General features: G+C 38.9%; 1 long non-coding RNA gene across 2 annotated transcripts; it reads right to left on the bottom strand.

Moving 5' to 3' along the window:
* LOC135257213 (uncharacterized) lies at window positions 1–2,745 on the bottom strand. 2 transcript variants are annotated; one of them, XR_010330616.1, is made up of 4 exons: window positions 2,646–2,745; window positions 2,016–2,085; window positions 1,657–1,718; window positions 1–1,285 (listed from the first exon to the last, which is right to left on the bottom strand). It is a non-coding gene; the product is annotated as an uncharacterized LOC135257213 (long non-coding RNA). The 2 variants fall into 2 exon arrangements; XR_010330615.1 differs by lacking the exon at window positions 2,646–2,745 and having other exon boundaries at window positions 2,016–2,624.
* Window positions 2,746–5,138: the final 2,393 nt, after the last annotated feature.

Raw genomic sequence — 5,138 nt, 5'->3', positions numbered from 1 at the left:
TCATTTACTTTTATTATATCATTATCTTATTCTTATTTTTTTCTTTACAATACTATTGGGCCGAGCAAACCTAGTTCACAATTTTCCATTATAATACAATCCCCTTAAATTGTTGCAGTTGCTATGAACAGTGGGAGTGAGAGGTTTGGGAAAAGGTTGCATACATTGTATTCAATATTAGTTCTTCCAAATTTGAATACTGTATCAACACGCTAACTTGCTCATCTGACAGAGGATAAGTACTTGCAGAGTAATACTTCAGTGGCCATTTCTTTTCCTAATTACATAATCTGAAGAAAGTCAGCACTTAAAGCGCTTAATTCTTTATAGCAGAGAATAACATGCATCATTGCTCTTGGTGTTTAAACTGTCATCAGCAAATAGTAAAAATAATTTTTCTTTTCCTTTTTTGGCAAATCTAAATCAATCCTTTGGTAATATTTTTTCATTACCTGATCATTTCTTCCATTCAGTAGGGAACATGAACACACCATTTGGGCCACAAAAAATATAATATTCTTCGGACCACTCGTTAGTATCAATCAACGTAACCATTTCCCCATCACTCTGTAGAATGAAGGTACCTCCACTGTAGTATCCTCTGGGAAATTTAATGAACTGCATTAGGAGGTGATCTACACAGGCAATAAGACCTCTTTTCTGTGGCTTTTCTTGTTCAATCCAACATTTCAATTTCAACAGCCGTTCTATGTTACAGTAATCTGGAAAAGTGAGCCTGCATTCAGTTTTTAGAATGTGACTGTCAATGGCACTGTGCTGTGTGGTCTGTGGTGACTGACTAACCACAATCTGACCGTCTTCGGCATGGTTAACAGTGGAGTATGTGAGAGACAGGCTGTTGCAGATTATGTGCAGCATTTTCCTACTACCTTTTGACAGTAGCGCCCTGGCTTGTTGATAACATGATTGAACCATATCCTGGCAGTTGTGCCCTGAGAAGTGTGAATCTTTTACGTCTGAGTCTGTGATTACATCGCCACAGGTCACACGCCGTATCAGCTGAGGCTGACCATCGTTGCAGATCACCGTTAAATTGATTTTGCTGCCAAATTGCTTATCGAATTGGACCAATTTCACAAGCACTCTTTCCCCTGCGATGCAGAGTGAAGCCTCTGATAAAATAGCATGATGCATGTGGGGTATTACTCTCGCTGCATAGTCCAGGTTGGTGCTCAGAACTGGCTCCAGGAGCTGATCCTTCATCAATGGAAATTTCATTGAGAGAATTGTTTTCACGTTAAACTTTTCAACAATGTATTTCTGTCTGAAAAAAAGCAATTATATTGTTAACTTTGTCTGATATTGAATTTTGATACTAAATAATAATATCTTATTGCAAAATCACAAACTAGGTTCCAGGAATGAACAATCAATCAACCGAGAATAACTAGTACTGTATTTGTAATGCACCAGTCAATTTACAATATTTTCTTCCTCAAAATTGTTTTTTTTTTATAGAAATAATTAGTCTGATGAAAGCATGGAATACATTTTCTTATAAACTTATCTACATCAGGTCATATTATGCAGAGCAAAGATGAAAAATAAGATAATTGGTACATGTGCAGAATACTGTATTGATGGAGAAAGCAAACATGCAATGCACTGTTTATTTTTTTATTTTCCTTTACTCACTCATGACTCATGGTGGCACGAGGTCTTCTTCGTGATCAGTAATATGTAGGCTCTGTCAGTGGCTGAAAAAATAAAATCTGGTCATTTCCATTTTATGATTCGATTGGACATATTCATCATTATTTGAATCGATAGGTCTTTTGTATTTTTTTTTTTCAAATATACAAAAACAGGCAGATGATGTATTATGTAGCTGTTATTATATAGGCCAACTGTTGTATAAACAGGCTCAAGCATCTAGTTCTGAATCAGATCATACTTTGCACCCATGATACTCTCCATGTTGGTAAGATTTAAAGAAAGTGAGTCCGTTTAAAAAAAGAAATCCAGTGTCATTAGTTACATGGAACAATGCTTACCTTTTTGATTGAGTACTTGATTATATTTGTAAAGCAAGTGACAAATGTGTCTGAGTTACTTGTGAAGAGACTGGAATGAAAATAATTAATGTAATTTACACTTGCAAAGATGTTTTGACAGATAACAAAAAACCACTGAATACTCTCTCTCTCTCTCTCCCTCTCTCTCTCTCTCACACACACAAGTATAATCTTTTTAATGTAGGTTAACAAGGGGGACATCACTCCCCGTGAACAACAATTTAAACCCTGCCTATAGGTGATCTATCTGCCACATACTGTACCTTAGCTTTATGTCCTAGTGGTTTTGAGAAGCTTGTCAGTAAAACTCAATCAACAAGAAAATACACAGTTCATGTCCAATGACTGGATGAGTGCCGTAATGCTTTTATAAAACTGTTACAACATATAGAAACAATTAATTGGTAACACCATATTATTTAGTTTATAATATTATTTGCAAGCAATTGTTGTACTTGGGGTAATACTGTTTACAAACAGGCTGTTTGATTACTGTCACTGTATGCGGATTTATAATCACTGTCAAATAGGGTTTCAGCCAATTAGGATCCAGGGTCAAAACAACCAGTTTTATATGTTTAAATAATATTGCACATATAAATTGCTTACCTGCCAGTGGAAAGGTCCAGAGGTTGAACAGATAATGAAAAAAACAAGCTCACCAAGTTTATTTATATCTGTTTAGGTTTCACTTTCCCAGTAAAGGCCACCTTCTGCCAGAAAACGAAAGCGAGAGTCAAGAAGAATGCTACTTGCATTAGGAAGATACTATACTCTCTCTCTCTCTCTCTCTCTTTTTTTTTTTTTTTTTTCCAAACTTTTCTTTTTTCGCACCGGTGAGGGTTTTTCAGGACTTGTACTGTTTTTTTTCTCTCTGTTACGCTGTTCCTAAGCACTATTTACTAGTCGGCCGGCAACGTTTTTTTAAAGAGGGCGACCAGCTTTGCTGGTCGGGATGCCAACGTCCCTCACTCGGCGAAATGGCATTAAAGCCGCCCCGAGAAGAGTGCATATTAGCGATAGCGAAGGTGGTTGGACACGAGTGTATTAAGTTCGCGTCAAGAATGAATAAAGGAATCGTGGTGTTTCTCGACAGCACTGACAAAGTTAATGCCGTAGTTGAACCAGAGACTGTAAAAAATAACATGGAATTGTTGTTGCTTCCTCTCGTCAACCCGGCGAGAAGGATTACTTTGTCAAATATGCCGCCTATGGTTACCAATGAAATGCTAACGCAAGCGTTGTCACGTCACGGTAAAATAGTTACCACGATTAAGAAACTTTCCGGTGGTTTTCAGTCCCCACTTTTAAAGCACGTTATGTCTTTCAGAAGTCAAGTGCACATGATTTTAAACGATGATACGGATCATTTCTCCATGTCGTTCAATTTTAGGATTGACAATTTTGATTATACTGTGTATGCGACTTCTGATAGCTTGAGATGCTTTGTGTGCAACTGTGTAGGTCATTTAGCTAGATCCTGTCCGAACAGGGAGCCTGCTGCAGATGAGCCTGCTGGCCCGTCTTCTTGCGGAGCAGGGGAAGCGCAAACAAACTCAGATCAGGGGAGTAAGGATAATACTGATAATGTTGTGTCTGAAAGTTGTTGAATGTTGTGAGGGGCGATATAGCTCAGGAGGTAAGACCGATTGTCTGGCAGTCAGAAGGTTGCCGGTTCAAACCCCGCCCTGGGCATGTCGAAGTGTCCTTGAGCAAGACACCTAACCTCTAACTGCTCTGGCGAATGAGAGGCATCAATTGTAAAGCGCTATATAAATGCAGTCCATTTACCATAGTCCATTTACCATTTGAAACAACAGAAGTGGTTGTAGGAAAAGGGGGGGAGAAGGTGGCAGAGGAGGCGAATGAACAAGGGGCTTCTCAAGCAGATAGCATGGTTGGGGAGGAGGTGAATGAACAAGGGGCTTCTCAAGTAGATAGCATGGGTAGGGAGGAGGTGAATGAACAAGGGGCTGCGCAAGTAGATAGCATGGTTACAGCCATAGTTGAGGGTGGGGGGCCTGAGGAGGAAAATGAGGGTGTTTTCAAGATACCAACAGTTAAAAGGAAAAGTTCACGTACAGCAGGACGTATTGCAAAAACAAAAAAAGTAGACCAACAAACCCTGCCTATAGGTGATCTATCTGCCACATACTGTACCTTAGCTTTATGTCCTAGTGGTTTTGAGAAGCTTGTCAGTAAAACTCAATCAACAAGAAAATACACGGTTCATGTCTGACATCAGAAACACTCCGGAGGAGGCAGGCGTGACTACTGTATTCAGAAGGCTTCACTAACCGAAATACAGAGGCTACACTACAAGATGTAAATCACTCCTTAGCTGAAAAAACAGGATGGACAGGTTACAGTTTTCTAAGAAGAACCTAAAAGAACCTGCAGAATTCTGGAAAAACGTCTTGTGGAAAGATGAGACTAAGATTCATTTGCATCAGAGCGAAGTGTGGAGGCCATAAGGGACTGCACAAGATCCAAAGCACCTCTCCTCATCCATGAAATGTGGTAGTGGGTTTTTTTTTTTTTTGTCCAAAGCATTATGGAGCTCACTATGTAATAAAGCAGTGCTACACTGTACCTATGTATAGTGTATTATTCAAACATAAAGTTCAAACATAAAGTGCAGAAGACTAAAAGACTAGGCAGGAGTACAACTAGGCAGAGGTAGTGATGGAGATGCAGAGGTTTCAGTATGTCTCAGACACCTCAGCCAAGAAAGCTCAAGGCCAACATGGATTTTATGTGTCATATAATGCTCCATTAAAATGATATAACCTTCTAATAACGTGACCTTTCAAAGCTGAGAGAGAGTTTGTCTGTGTACGTGTGTGTGTATGTGTGTGTGTGTGTGTGTGTGTGTGTGTGTGCAGGCTTGGATATTATTTTCAATGCCTTTGGTTGATGTTGGTTTCTATGCTGCCTTATTTTAAGAAAAAATGTCATCTTTTTGAATTGCTATGAAAGCCCTTCCTCTATAATTCACATCTGATGTTTGTTCTTATGCTTTGAGAATTGAAGCATGCTTCTATAAATAGTAGGCACATCAGAAAAGAACCAGTTAAAATAATCAATGAAGTGGAGATACAA

Source organism: Anguilla rostrata, chromosome 6 (assembly GCF_018555375.3).
Source record: "Anguilla rostrata isolate EN2019 chromosome 6, ASM1855537v3, whole genome shotgun sequence".
In the NCBI taxonomy this organism is placed as follows: Eukaryota; Metazoa; Chordata; class Actinopteri; order Anguilliformes; family Anguillidae; genus Anguilla; species Anguilla rostrata.
The sequence above is the reverse complement of the archived record's forward strand: the minus strand, read 5'-3'. Positions and strand labels throughout refer to the sequence as shown.